Source organism: Gallus gallus, chromosome 12 (assembly GCF_016699485.2).
Source record: "Gallus gallus isolate bGalGal1 chromosome 12, bGalGal1.mat.broiler.GRCg7b, whole genome shotgun sequence".
NCBI lineage: Eukaryota > Metazoa > Chordata > Aves > Galliformes > Phasianidae > Gallus > Gallus gallus.
The window spans coordinates 18356377-18371239 of NC_052543.1; the positions used below are offsets into that span (position 1 = coordinate 18356377).

At 44.8% G+C, this 14863-nt stretch overlaps 1 protein-coding gene and 1 long non-coding RNA gene across 24 annotated transcripts in view; both read right to left on the bottom strand.

Annotated features, from left to right (window-relative positions):
- Positions 1-4373, bottom strand: part of CRBN (cereblon) — a 68422-nt gene extending 64049 nt beyond the window's left edge. For 20 of the 23 annotated variants that reach the window (XM_046899988.1, XM_046900001.1, XM_046900002.1 and 17 more), the window contains exons 1-5: positions 4056-4373; positions 3765-3841; positions 3435-3653; positions 2575-2726; positions 1468-1669 (exon numbers count right to left, since the gene is read on the bottom strand). The gene's annotated coding sequence lies outside the window, so the exon portion shown is untranslated. Of the gene's footprint in view, positions 1-1447; positions 1670-2574; positions 2727-3434; positions 3654-3764; positions 3842-4055 lie in introns of all 23 variants that reach the window. The other 3 variants (XM_046899991.1, XM_040646323.2, XM_046899996.1) reach the window with 3 other exon arrangements.
- Positions 4374-9421: 5048 nt separating this feature from the next.
- Positions 9422-14622, bottom strand: LOC124417154. The gene is made up of 3 exons (XR_006931295.1): positions 14173-14622; positions 12208-13039; positions 9422-11037 (listed from the first exon to the last, which is right to left on the bottom strand). It is a non-coding gene; the product is annotated as an uncharacterized LOC124417154 (long non-coding RNA).
- Between the last annotated feature and the right edge of the window lie 241 nt (positions 14623-14863).

Here is a 14863-nt window from a genome sequence, read left to right on the forward strand (position 1 = left end):
ACTGCGTAAGATAACTTGGAGCCTCAGCCATAAACTAAAAAGACTTATGTGGTTCACAAGTATTAGGGCTGTTTCTTATCATCCTTTTGACATGATGCACATTGTGTATGCAATGCGGTGAAGATAAACACATACATAAAACAGGCAATTACCTCAGCTCACACAGACTATCGTATTTATGACCATTTGCAGAGGCTCCATGTAATTCATTTACTTCAGGTACTTGAGTAAGTACACCATTACAACCCCCAAGGCAGACAACAAGGCAGCTATTGAGATCGGTGCCACCACCCTCATGGAAATCGCTGTTCCCAGTGAGGGCAGGAGAAGTGGGTCTGGGCATCCCACCGGATGGGATGGGACACTCTCCACCACTGTAGCCACGCCAGTCCCCTTGGGTAACAACTGGACTCTTCACCCATTGGGATAACCATTAATATTGGTTCACTGCATATGACTAATCAGGGGCAATTAAGGGCTAATTACTCTTTGCCATGCTTGTTGCCATCGCTCACATCAACGCGAATGAGCGGTGGGAGGGGAGGTGAGCCCGCTGCTTTGATTTCCTGTCATTTCACACCCGATTTGATTTGATGCAAAACAGGGGAGGCAGTAAAGAATCAAATCAGAAAAACCATTTAAACTCAAGGATTATGAGAATGCATCACTCAAAACGCACCATCTCCCAGACTGGCACTTAAGCTGGTCTCAGCTGCCTGACTGCATCCCCAGCACATAAAGGCCACACGCACACATCTGTGCCATGACAGCACAGTCACTTTCAGATGCATGTTTAGCAAACGCAGCTTCTGACAGACATTTCCTGAAATCTGAGACATTTCTGGATTGTATCTTTAAAAATCATTGCCCATGCCGTTCCATAAAGAATACAAGCAGCTACTTTAGGAAATAAAATACACAGTTTGAAAGTAAATTAAAAACAAGCATGCTGAGAAAACCCAAAAGGGAAGAGCTGTTCTACAGAACCACAGGTGAAACCTTGGTATTATACCAATATGGGAAAGGGGAAAGGAGGGATAAATTAAGCACTTCACTCTGGAAGTACATTTTAAAGTAATGAGATAACAACAGCTCCCACTAGCACTGTTCCATGGCAGCAAAGACTAAAACTGATAATGAACATCAGTGCTTCCATTTTGGAATGGAAGCACTGCTTTCCAATCAATGCTTTCCATTTTACCCACGACTAACCTGGACAGCACTTCCTAACCTGGCATCTCCAAGACCTGCTCAGTTATTATGGACAAAGAACAACATGGCTCCACAGGTTGTGCTATGGTGTCATTATTCCGTGGAAAGGATGAAGCTTTGAGGACCTGGAGTTTGATTTGACTAGATCTACTGAAGGATTTGATAGAATTTAGCACACAAAGGTCATCTAACATTGAGATGCTGATGACTTAGGCTGTTCCATATGTATAGGTACCTTGACCAAGAAGAACTCACAAGAGATCTTCTCGTGTCCAGGCACAGCATTTCTGGTCCCATTTCTGTGCGAAATTGTGGAGGCTGGCAATGCTAAGAGATGATTCTATAGGGGAACAGTGCCCTGTGAGTGCTTGAGCCAAGAAAGGCAAAATACGCTAAGCCTGCTGCACAGCACCGGCTTTGGGAATGTCCCTCTTCGAAGCCTCGTGAGTATTTATTCCTGGAAAAAAAAAAAAAAAAAAGTAGGGCAAAATAATGCAATATTGCTGTGCCACAGTTCTGCAAAACAAACAAATATGGGTCAGTGGAAAATTCATGCACCTTTCCAAAAGCTTGCTGAAGATCCTGCTAAACAAGTGCTCAGAAAATCAGCTTTGCAATTCGCCAGAGGCTGCCCAGCCCCGCAGGGGACGAGAAGCAGGATGCAGCTCAGGACAAGCTCTCTGCTCTGGGGCTGGCTCGAGGGCTACAGAATGAGATGGAGGAGGTGCTGCCAGAAAGGGCAACACAAAAAAAAAAGGAAAAAGCTGAACATTTTTCTCACGGTAGTTGCTGATTTTCATAATCCCACGTCCTCTGGACCACCTTGAGGACGCTGTGAGGCTCTGACAAGCACATTCCATCACACGGAGGAACCCAAGCTGCCTCGCACGGCAGGAGCCGGCAGACCTTTCTGAACCACTAATGAGCAAATAATTCACTTTCAACTACAAATAGACAGTCTTGTGTAAACTCACAGAATAACCCGGCGTTGTACATGAGCCAAAAGTAATAAATGCTCTGTACCATGTCTTGACAATAAGGCTAATGTGCGTGGCTTTCTTCAATGGAGAGCGCCCAGCCTTGTTAGCTCAAGCATCCTTCAGCAGGATTTTGAAAGAGGTGAACTACACTCTATAAAAACTCTGGCACCACTTCCGTTAAGCGACATGGCAGCTTTTGTACTGCCTGAGACCGCAGGAGTAATTTCCTTCTTTGCAAGGCCACACTCACTAACACAATGCAGCCAGAGAAATCAATACTATCAGCGCAGAGCGTGAGCCCATGCACTGCTTCTTGGGCGAAGTTCAACAGCAGTGGCCTGAACCTCTGCAACCCAGGCAGAATGTATTTCAGACCGCTCACCTCACGAAGGCATGAATTCACAGCAAGAAGACATCAGGGCAGTTCATGCTGGCCGGTGGGGACAACAAGCAGAATACTGATGTTGGGAGGGGCGCGGAGGGGTTCAGCCTGGAAACGTCTCCAGCACAGCAGCACATCTGTTATTCCTTCCACTGAGACAGAAAAAAAGAGGTGAAGCTGTGCCCAGATTTAATACAAGAGCACACCCAGTAAAGCACTAATTCTTTGCAGGGCAATGCTTTTCAGACAGTTTTCCAGCACAGATGAGGATATTTGCAGAAGGTCAGATAACTTTGACATCATCAGACTCTGTCTTCACCAGTTTTATTACAGGATTTGTGACTGCCTCACCTCAGCCAGTTTGGGTTCAAACCCAGACAGTTCTGAAGTCTGGAGACACACCAACCAGGGTCCCTTCAGCTCCCTAGACAGCTCTGGGAGCTGACAGCCACGTTCTGTTGGGCTGCCCGAGCAGAACCCTCACCCTGCCCCATGCCCTGCACCCCTTGCTGGGAGGAGAGGCGACCAGCAGCACAACAGGAGCCTGCATCAATGCACAGCTTGTGCTGCACTGCCTCTGATGAGGTCGTACCATCTGTAAGTGATATACCCAGCTATTTTGCTAGCTGGCCATTATTCTGTCAGGCGGTCTGCTGCCAGTTCCAGCCCTCCTAACCATATGCATGGCTGTAAACCCTGAAAGCAGTTGTCTCTGAAGCAAGCCAGTTCAGGAAGAATAGGGAAACAAATTATATTAAACAGATTAACTTCTCTTTAACTTCCTCAGAAATATTTCTTTCCCATTAGCCACTGTAATCCCATTTTTCAGGGAATTTGGTCTCTTTATTGGTGATACTTACCAGTGCGACTAGAATTTAAAGCTTTATACTTCCTCTTTCTGCTCCTGGACCTGTTGCAATTATAATTTTTGGTCTTTCAAGCTATGGAAACAGCTCTTAGAGCAATCTTCAGCCTGTCTCACTGATGCTTCCTGGGAGACAAAGACGGATGGTGCAGCCTGGTGCATTAGGGTGAGCAGACCATGGGCGGGCAGTGGCAATGCAGTTTAGAAGAGAGTCCTACAATAATGCCAAATCGACAAAACGATTCTGTGTGCACACTGGTCTTTGTGATATAGCTTAAATACATATAGCTTAAATATAAAATAAATAAGCCTAAGTGCGACTTACCCTCCCAGATCCTCTCCTTTCTACTCTGAAGATTTTCTACGAGAGACTGGAAATAGGGAGCACAGCTCCATGGGTGCCTGGGAGAGGAGGGAGAATCTCTGCTTAGGGCCAAGGCACCCAGCAGCAGGAAGGGTGGGGTGCTGGCATCTTAAATCAGGTTATAAAAGCTTTGTTTAAAGGACGTTTAACCTTACATCATTGTGAAGGAGGGCTCAAAGGAGAAGGTTGGGTGATGAAGCTAGACCAGCCTTGGGGTGGGACTGCAGGAGGGTGAAGAACATCAAGTCCTACCTTGAATTCAGGTGCTCATGTGAAGTTGGGGTCCTGGGGGACATCAACTTCAGGAGTGCCATGAGGAGGGAAAGTGCTGGAGGTGATGGTGTTGGAGACATGAGTTGGAGCCCATGCTGGAGTCATCTGCCTGCCCCACTGCCACCTGGCTCAGCCACTCCAGGAGGAATGCTGGCAGTGCAGGAGGAGAGGAGGGCAAATCCCTCTGGGGACAGCAAGAGATCTGAGAGCTAAAAACTGAAATCGCTGCCCATGCCCTCTGCAATTAAAGGCAACTTGAAAGAGTTTTCAGTTTGGTGATATCATTAATTTCCCCTCTTCCTCCTCCCTCCTGCTGCAGTTCAGAAGAGTCCTTTTCAACTGTTTATTGACTGTGTGATGAAAGACTGAGCTGATGAGACCCTAAGAAAAGGAAAGTTTGAAAAGTTTTCATCCCTTTCATCAGTTCTTTAAACAATGTTCAGAAAAAAACATGAGAGGAAGACTGTTGGAGAGAAATATTGTAATTAAAGCTATGTGCCGTTGGCTTTGCCATCCGAATGTGACTCGAATATTTGCAGCCCTGATGTAGTGAGAAGACTCAGTGCACACTTCGGTCACAAACAAGGCTGCTAGGAGATATATTTGTACTTACCCAGTTATTTCTGGTATTCACTAAGGAACAAAAATTGCTTTGGTACACTCTCTGAATAGGAAAGGCAGCATATTATCCACTTAAAAATAAACATCCAGACACAGAGCATGCATACAGCAGGACCCCCCCCAGTGCCATGGAGCACGGGATTGTACAGCACATCAAGTACCTCCAGAACAAAACCTGAGCAGAGGGCACCCACACCTGTACCCACTCCTGTCTCACCCAAGCAACCTGTGTCTATCAGCAAACCCACTATTTTCTATCTCATTCTGACAAAATTTCTGCCTTAAAATGACCACTGAGAGTTCCCTCCCTGTGTTTCGTCTCCTGTGATTCCTGGCACAACCTTGTCCTGTGGTTGGAAGGCAGCTGAGCCTGGGAAGCTTGGTAACTCACATGATGGTCCCATAGACGACAAGAGTGATGGAGGGATGGGTTTCTACTCCAACCCACCAACTGGTGTAAAACAACCTGGTCTGGGTCTGCTCAGACATGCCAATGGAAAGAGTTTTATGCAGCTTATGCTGAGTCTTAATAAGGAAGAAATGCTCAGAAACAGCTCTAGCCCATCAAGATCTCTGGGCCTAGTCTGCCCACAGAAAGGATCAAAGACTTCAAACAACTGCATTTCTTTGGCATAGCTGGATCAAAGGCGCTTTCAAAGTCCAGCCAGCGACAAGGAAGCGACAAGGACCAATCCCTGATCAAAAGTGTGTGGGCAAATGCACTCTGCTTGCTGGTAACCTCATATCAGAGCCTCATCTACTGATAGCCTTGTTGTCATGGCAAGAGACAAAAGCCTAGAGCTCGCCTTGGGAGAAGACCATCCCAATATCACCCTGCACAGCCGCCACGCGCCAGCATTCCCTAATTGGAGCCAGCGCTTGCAAATGGCTCCCAGCTTCTGCATATTAAAATTAAGAATGGAAACTTTCATAGCTACAGACCACACTGCTCCACTGGTGTGAAGAAACCAAGGAGAAGTCCCCGGGGTGAGGCTGGGGCCAGCCCACGCCAACGCTGGCCATCTGGCCTGCCTTTGGGACATGCAGGGACGGCTCCTGTAAGTACTAATTTATGTCGAGTAAAGCTTTTCTAATGTACTGCTTACACCTGCTGGTCTATTTACACAGCACAGTGCTGAGGGTACCTGATGTTTGGCCCGAAAATGTGCATTAGTCACAAGCAGTTAGCACAGGGGAAGAGCATGAACTAAGAGAAGGTAAAAAGGTGATTGAGAGCTTGCGATCTGTGAGGCAGAACTAAATGGGGACGTGGAAAGGACAGCATGTGAGGAGGAATATTGGTAAGGATGAGCTACTGCTGGAAACCCAAAACCTGGGGTTACAGAGCAGAAAGAGATAACACTGTAATCAAATTATAAAGCAGTCCTAATTATTTAAGCGATCAAAAGCAATGACTCATCTTACCAGGCAGCCAAATAATACCATCACAGACACTTTCCTTGTTTATATTCTTGTCTTCTTAGACAAGGAGGAGAACATGGGGGATCCCATTCCCAGCCATCTGGCATTAGCGTGAAAGATGCAATAAGAGATATTGTACAGTTGTCTCCGTAACTCCCTTCTAGATGATAAATTCACACATTCTCATTAACTAGATTTGTTGTTTTTTTTTTTCCTAGACTTTATGACTACAGCCCTAGGAGATTTGTCCATTTATAATCCCAAACACAATCAGATTACTTCAGCTGCATTATTAAATCTGTGGTTCCCGGAAAACAATTTTTATTCAGAATTGAGAATTTTATAACTCGGAGTCACATGTGCTATCTGGCTGCTGTTGACACTTTCTCTTGAAGGCTGCTTTGAGGATCTGCCTCTGGTGTAACTCAGAGCACCAATAGTTCACAGTGTAAACTCCCACCAGAGCTCATGGAGCAGCCATCAGGGACAGACCAGACCTGGGATGCTAGATTGGCAATAGTGCATTTTCACTGCTGGCTTCCTTAGCAGTGCACATGTAGCCCTTATCTGGTAGTTATACAGTCACTCCATGGTCAAATCAAAGCACAAATTACTGACCTGCATTGCCATTGCTTTTGCCAGTCACGCCATTTACAGACAGGAGGACAAAACCTGATGAAGTCCAAGCCTTGGCTGCATGGAATTGACCCATCAACATTTCCTGAGCCAGCAGGCTGCATTTGTACCCATTCAGTGCTTTACCTCTGAGGACCATGACATCTCTGATTGCTACCAGGAACATAAAGTTGGATTTAGTACATCATAAATACAGTCTCAGATGCCTAAAATTAATGCGACTGAGTTCTTGCTTACATAAAATGTGCAACAGCCTCACGACTTCAGAGCAAAATGATATATTGATAGTCTTACCTCCCTTGTTGCTAGACCCAGTCTCTGCAAACAGTTCGCAGTGGGGGTGCATTACAAATGAAGTCTGGACTTCACTCCACATATTCCCCCTTACAGAACACCAGTGCTGGGAGCCCCGTGGGCAGCTCACCCCGCTGCCATGCCCTCTCAGGCCCCCGCTGGGTGGGAAAGCTGCAGCCATCACCATCAGTACCAGCAATACCGGTGATGGTCTCAGCATCATTTTCCTGACAGTTCACTCCCAATGGATTGTTTTGTCCCAGCCCCACACACCCAGCCAGGGCAAAGGAGCCTTCAGGTGTTCGTGACTTACAGGACTTAGGTGCTACCTTTATCGCTTTTGCAACAGCAAAGCCATGGGCAAAGCACATCCTCATGCTCTGAATCCCAGGCCTGGAACGGCTCTTTGCAGAGAACAGCCTGTGGCTGTCCTGGCACCTGAGCAGAGCTCTGAGATCAGCCCCAGATCCCCGACATTTTGGGCACAATGCTGTCCTTGGCACTAGCAGCTGTCTCCCATTTACTCCTGCATTTGTCTCAGAAGCATGAGAAGTGACAATGAGCTCCATCCAGGTTTGTTTCTCCTCTACTACGAAGCTGCTCTGTGAATTGCCCTCAGTGCAAACAAGGCAGCTGTTGGGAGCCCGGAGAGCGCTGCACTCAGGGGAAGCAGTCTCCTAGCAATAAGGAAGATATAAAAGCCCTCAAAATAACTCCTCCTCCCATTTCTCCTCAGTGACTCATACTGTACAATACTGTTTTGGGATGGGTTTGGTTTTTTTTTTCCCCAAACATTCCTACAGCAAAACAACCCCCAGAGCCATTGGCTGCACTGCATGTCAAGATGAAATGAGGCAAGGAAAAGGGTGCATGCAATGGCTTCGTTAGAGAACAACGCACATCCCAGGCGTCCCACAGAAGCTGAACATGCTTCCAATTTTCTTGCTGACACAAGAGAACAAGCTGTAAGCGCTGCGATGATTTGCTGTTACCGTACATCTGCACAGCCTGGGCAGGCTAACAATTGACTTTGCCTGCTAAGCAGTACAAACATGGAGGGGATACGTTGCAAAACAGAAGGTAAATAGTTTTGAATGTTTCTTGTGTTTGGCAATCAGGAACGACTATACTCAAGGCGATGGAGTTACACAGCTATGAAATTGGTCGAGATGATAATTATATTTTCTGAGCAGTGCACTTAGCAGCAGTGCTAAGCTGAGGGTTTCTGTGCCACTGTTCTTCCACCACCCCACACCCAAATTGCAGGAAATGAATCTACATGACCAAAATAATCGTTTAAGAAGCAAACACAATGAATGGCCAAACTTGCCTTCAGTCCCAGGAGAAGCACCCATTTCTGAAAGCTGCCATAGCTTCTTTTTTTCCCCAGAATAACCCTCACCCACTAATTCTGATCTAAGTACATATATCTAAAAGTAATTCCAGAGAAGAATGCTAATGAATTATGCAATGGACATATGTTCTCACATCAAATCTTGGTGTTTACTTATCTGATGTCACGCAGAAGATTGAAGCACAGGACTGTGCTGGGAACGATCCCAACCCTGCAACAGGATTCTGGGTCACATCGCTGCAGCTCCGCTCCGGCACGGGAGCACCTGGAAGAGCAGATGGCCAGACAATGTGGCTATCACTGGTGGTTTTAATTTTCCTGGATTAAGAAGCAAGTGCTATGCAAGGAGTTGGATTTGCTGAAGACACAGCAGCAGCCTTGGCACAGGAAATCCTCCCCGAGCCCTGATGACTAACAGCTTTCTCACACAATCTCTGGTAGGACCACAAATCTACAGGCAGCTCATTCTCCAGTCACATTCCAGTTATTTCCATTTTTATTGCATACATCTCTTGGTAAGAAACATCCACACCTTCCAAAAAAAAAAAAAAAAAAAGAAAAAAGAATGTAAATCCTAGCTTCTAATGACACAAAGCACAGTGCGTTTTCTCCCAGTGAGACTATAAACAAGGGGAGAGCAAAAGTATTTGCATGGCAACTCTTTGCAACTGTGGCCACTCTCCACCAGGACCGTGCATCCCTGAGCCTTGCTCTCTGCACAGCTCCCACAGCACCCCCACCCCAGTCAGAGCATGCTACCAGCCAGCACCATGTTTGTCAGCCCTCAGCCATCCTGTGCTCTGCTCAGAGCTGGGGCTGTAGGGAACTGCAGGCAGCACGGAGCCCTGAACTGCCATCTCTCACCAGGAGCTTTTGGGGCTAAACTTGGGGAAATCTCATCCACAGCAGTAAATAAAGGAAGAATTACTGTCCTGGAAAAAGAATGGCTAATGCGAATGTGCTGTGATTTAGGGCTGTAACAAGGCAGTAGTTCAAAAGAGCACTATTTCAAAAATGGGTGAAAGGAGGTAAATTTATTCCTAGTATAAGTCTGCTGCCTAATGCAGTTCAAAGGAACTGCATTAGGAGTGGATTTAGTCCAGTATGGGTAGACAACATGGCAGAGCAATTTCTTCCTGAAAACATACAGGCAGATGTGAAGATTACCACTGGAATTGCTAGATTTAGAATTCATAAATACATTTCTTGTTCCTCTGTAAAAAGGACATAGCAGGATTACGTAGAGGGAATTACACATCCATATACTAAATTATAGCTAGGAGCAGCTTCAAGATGAAATTAACTAGTGGTAGTGGAGGCTTTACTACTGGACAACATCAATAATAAAATAAAGAAATAAATGAAAGACTTACTACTTAAGTTTTCACACCTATCAAATTTGGAGGAAGAAGAAACCTACAGCAGAACAGTATGTATTATCAGGACAGTCAATGAGACATGAAACAAGGACGAACTCCATTTGCCTGGGCAAAAAGCCCAGTTTGGAAGTAATTGCTGTAGCGGTGTAGCAGCTGCAGATATAGCCAGATCAAATCCAAAGATCAAATGCTTATTTCATTTTGATAAAAGTCATTAAACCACAAATCAACTTACTTTGGATGACAGTCAGGAAATAACTCTGTCTATACCATCTGCACATAACTGTCCCCATATAAATTAAAGCAATGACAGCAGCTTTCTTATGTGAAATCCCCAAACTTACATTTCATTAATATATCAGCATTTATCATTTAGATTTTATTTAGCAGATAAAGCAGTGCACCACGTTCCAAGTCAGACACAGGATTTCTCAGCGCTGGGGTCCGCTGGGGATGGCCCTTCCCTTTCCACACTCGTGAAAGGAGCAGCACTGAGGGATTGCATTGAGAATTTAGGGAGCACCAAGGAAGTTCTGGAGGCATGGCGTTGGTCGGAGATAGTCAAAAGTTAAGCAAGAATAATAGCCTTGCTACACTGGTTACGACTTGCCTATCTGAGCAGCATTTTACTCTCCTGCTTAGCTAATCAGAATTCAAGAGCAAGGCTTTTCAACTAACACATCTCTGCACTTCCTCCAGCCTCCGTCCCTTCGAGTTCTCTATCTCTGAAAAAATGTAGCTTTCATGCTGTGATTATTATAACCCAACTCTCTCTGACTGTTAACTTAATAGATTGTTCTGGATGTCTGCACCTGCAATTCTAATACTGTCGATGTTCATCAAAACTGCGAGAGATCAAAGATCAGAACTTCATCTTAGGAAATTAATTGAGTTTTTCGAGTAGGAATCCATTTGCTGACTTACTCCTAATGCACCTCCTACAACAGGCAACCTACCATCACCTGCGTCCTTCAGAGAACCTGTTGTCAATTGACAGACTGATAGATAAAAAATCATTATTAAAATCACTAATAACATGAATTACCACGCTAATGTTAGCCAATCTAATGGATAGATTATGCACTGAAGAAACGAATCCTCATCATTTCTGCAGTCCTCTGCTGTCCCACACACATTGTTCTACCGAGTCTCCTTTCTGCCTGTGTTAATGACTTGATTGGAAATTTTAGCCGTATAAGTGGGAATTGCTTTTTATCCTCGAGTTATTAGAATTCTTATGGTCCAGGAAAGATTTCTGAAGGTAAAAAGAGAAGTTTAAAATTAGTTTTGAAACACACTCCTGAAAACTAATATGATAGCACGACCATTGGATTTTTAATAAAACTCCCTCTATTTGAATTATTATATTGATATTAATGGGTTCTCTCTATGCTAATCCTCAAGATGTTCTCACTTCAAGCAAAACTTCCCAAATATTAACCAGGAAGAAAGGGAGTCGTTCCACAATGCACAGTTATCAAGAGACCAAAGCAAAGTTAGTCTACCAAAGGTGATAATATTAATAATGACACTTATGCTGTGGGAATTTAATTAGACTGAAAAAGAATTTGTAGCAAAGATGTCGCAATAACTCAAGACAAAATGAAAATCAGTCCAAAGGCATTCAGTCCTTAATTAGTTTGGGAGTCGCAGATTAAAGATACACTTAGAGAAATCGGTGGAGTGAGTGGCTATTAGGGGCCACTAGAACACATCATGTCAGGTTGCATTTTTCACTTTTTGAGCCTCCTAAGTAAGACCAAACGCAAAGTGTTTTTAAAAATGCAGGAGCTGACCTTTTTTCCTTCTTCAAAAGATCAAACAATTGTGCTTTTAATAAAACCAATGACAGTCACAAGCTTTGATTCTTGACAGCGATTATTTTTCTAAGCCTTATGAAATAATGAGCTGCACAACACCTTGGTTATTTATGGAAAACGGCAGCTTCATGTACAGACAACAGCCGATTTATATTTACTGCCTTTGGAAAACCAGGAAAAAAAAAAAAGGTATTTCTGATCATGTGCAAAAAGTTACTTTCTTGTTGTTGACTTGTTCTGAACAAAATACATGAAAGGAATAATGAAACAGAACGTTCATAAAACATCCAAGAAGATTTTCAAAGTTCCATCAATTGATCTGCATGTGTTCACATTTAGGTAAGAAGAAAGGGAGATCTGTGCAAAACACCTTGCAGTCATGAGAAAGTGCATGGTAAAACTACGGAAGCTTTTCCAGCCAAGCCCTTGGCAGTGCCCATCCCCATACCCTCGAGGTGCCGGGCTGCTCCCCATCCCACAGACATCAACAGCCAACTCACAGCATGTCTAAGTGGTCATCCTTGGTCTTTCAGCACTGCTTAATTAAAACAAGAAGTAGCACACCAAACCAAACCAACCAAGAACCAGATGCAAGAGACACTAACCTGCCTTCTGCCCGAGTTGGTGAAGGGACCTTAGCCCTCCTTGCCAAGGGAAGGCTGTAACTGCCAGTTTTCATTTCAACCACAATACATTTTCTCCTACTTTATCCCAACTAGAGAAGTCGGCAGATTGGGGAAATCTAAAACCAGGAAAGAAAAACACACGTAGCAGAACAGTTCAGCAATACATAGATTTTAAACATCCTATTAGCAGTAGCAAAGCCCACTTTGAGAATACCATTCAACTATATTCCTATTTTAAACAATTTTTGCATATATATATGTATAACTAAAACAACAACACAGTGGAGCCAAAACAAAACCTCTCCCCGGTGTGCATACAGAGTGGTTAATTGGATGGACTGACTAACGGACTGCTTTTTGTTGTAAGCCTTACATAAACCATCTTGATACTCATTTCTCATCTAAAGAAATACCCAGCAGCAGTGCTAGATTCCAACCTGCACACAGTAGGTTGCATCCCTGTGAAGCAACCCAGCACAATTAGCATCGAGACGTTGCATTTTAAATAAAAGCAGATCCGCACTTGCCTAATGCTACAAGTATGGTCCTGATCAGTTCATCTTTGACCTTACTCAAGGACACAGACGTTTTCCCTGTCTTTGGGATAGCTGAAAATGCCATTCTCAGCATTTCGGTGCTCAGTGCATATGGTGCTCCCCATGCCATTTCCCACTGCAGCCTTTCTGCCGCTCTCCTCGCTGGCCTCAGGCTTTCAGTACAGGTGCTGCAGCAGCCTGCTTCTTCACTGCTGATTTGTGCCGCCGTGATTCACTCGCTCGGCTCTTCTTGACTCTGCTCATGCTGTTTTCTTCTGAGGCAGATTGTTAAACCAAAGCATTAACAGCTCCATTTGGAAACATATTAAAAAAAAAGAAAAGTTCCAGTTTCTTCACATCTCACAGTTTTTTGTTTCTTGGTTAGAATCGCTATCAATCACAATCCCTACAGGATTCTGAGGGCTACAGGTACCACAAGAGTCTCTGCACCAGCAGGACGCACTCACCAGCTCAGGGCAGGGGAGGTCAGTTTGCACCACACCTCTGCTATGTCCCAATGGCTACAGGCTCCTCCACTACAGCTAAGGGAGACTTGGAGCCTTCTCCCCACCTCACTGTGTTTCACCACACCGCACTGCCCAGCCAGCACTGGGTCCGCCCTAGTCTTGCCCTCTTTGCATCCAGATCTAAGCTACAGCACTGTGTTTTGAGTTCTCTGCCTGCTAATATCTTCCATAAAATTAATCACTGGTTATTTGAGGAAGTTAACTGCCTTATTATGTGGTTTCTAAACATGCAATTGGCATAATTTTTGGAATTATTTTCTGTATGCAGCATCAAGTTCCTTCCTGTCTCACACCTCCACTAATGCTGTAATCTGCAGAGTATAAGGCAGGGCAGAATTTAACCTCATATATATAAGTATATATAAGCATACACTCATTCCTCCAGGGAACTGACCTGATCTGGAACACTGGCTATTTATAACACATTCAGAAATAAATTGCTAGGCAAGAGAGTAGAAAAGCTGTTAAGAAAGGCTATATTTGTTGACAAGACTAAAAAAAGTAATACAGCTGTGGATTCCCATACAAAGCTACCCTCACTCTCTGCTATAATTTTTATTTGTTACTAAAATGCATCTTATTCAAGAATAAGGTAACATTTTTTTTCCACTTGTGACCAACCATCCCTTGGCAGCCTGCTTTCACAGAAACTAGGTAACTAAATCACAATCACAGAATGGCCTGGGTTGAAAAGGACCACAATGCTCATGCAATTCCAACCCCCTGCTATGTGCAGGGTCACCAACCAGCAGACCAGGCTGCCCAGAGCCACATCCAGCCTGGCCTTGAATGCCTCCAGGGATGGGGCATCCACAGCCTCCTGGGGCAACCTGTTCAGTGCGTCACCACCCTCTAAATCCAGTGGTACAAACAACACGTACCATTGACCGAAGAGCGGTGCACCTGCTCGTACCTTCCATTTGTGAGAAGAATCCCCATGCAAGGAGAGCTGGGCTCAGTTCCCTCCTTGGCCTACAGGAATTGAGGGCACTGTTGAGTACTAGTTAATCCTTGAACCAAATGGCCTTATCTGCATTACATGCCAGCTGGGACCCACAGGGGAATCCTAAAGCTGAGTGGTTACGTTAGCCCAAGATAGCTGAGATAATACCAGAGATTTTTCACAGCTCATTAGAGCTGTGAAACAGGAGGTGATGAGAATATGCATTGCATCTGTGAGAGATGGCTCTGGAGAGCTTCGTCTTGGAGAGAACTTGCTGGCAGACTTCAGAGCAGTGTCTACCATGGACAGTGAGGAATGGGAGCAGACATGGGGGAAGTTAGTTGGCAATGCAGAGAGGCCTTGAGTCATTTCTTGGATCTGGGCTTTAAACAAGGTGCAATAGTTGGAGCTGGTTGGGCTTTGGAGGAGCTTTACAAGAGCAGGCAGTGGTAACAGAGCCAGATATCCTCTTACCACAGAAGTGCCGTCGTCCCAGCAGTGGGCTGCTGTATAGCTGTGGTCAGTGGCACAGCACAGCATTGCAAGAGGCAAAGAAGTTATTTTGGTGTGGTGAGGGCACTGAAGAGAGTGTATTAAAAAAGATCTAAGCTAGTTGAGGAAAGCTCAGT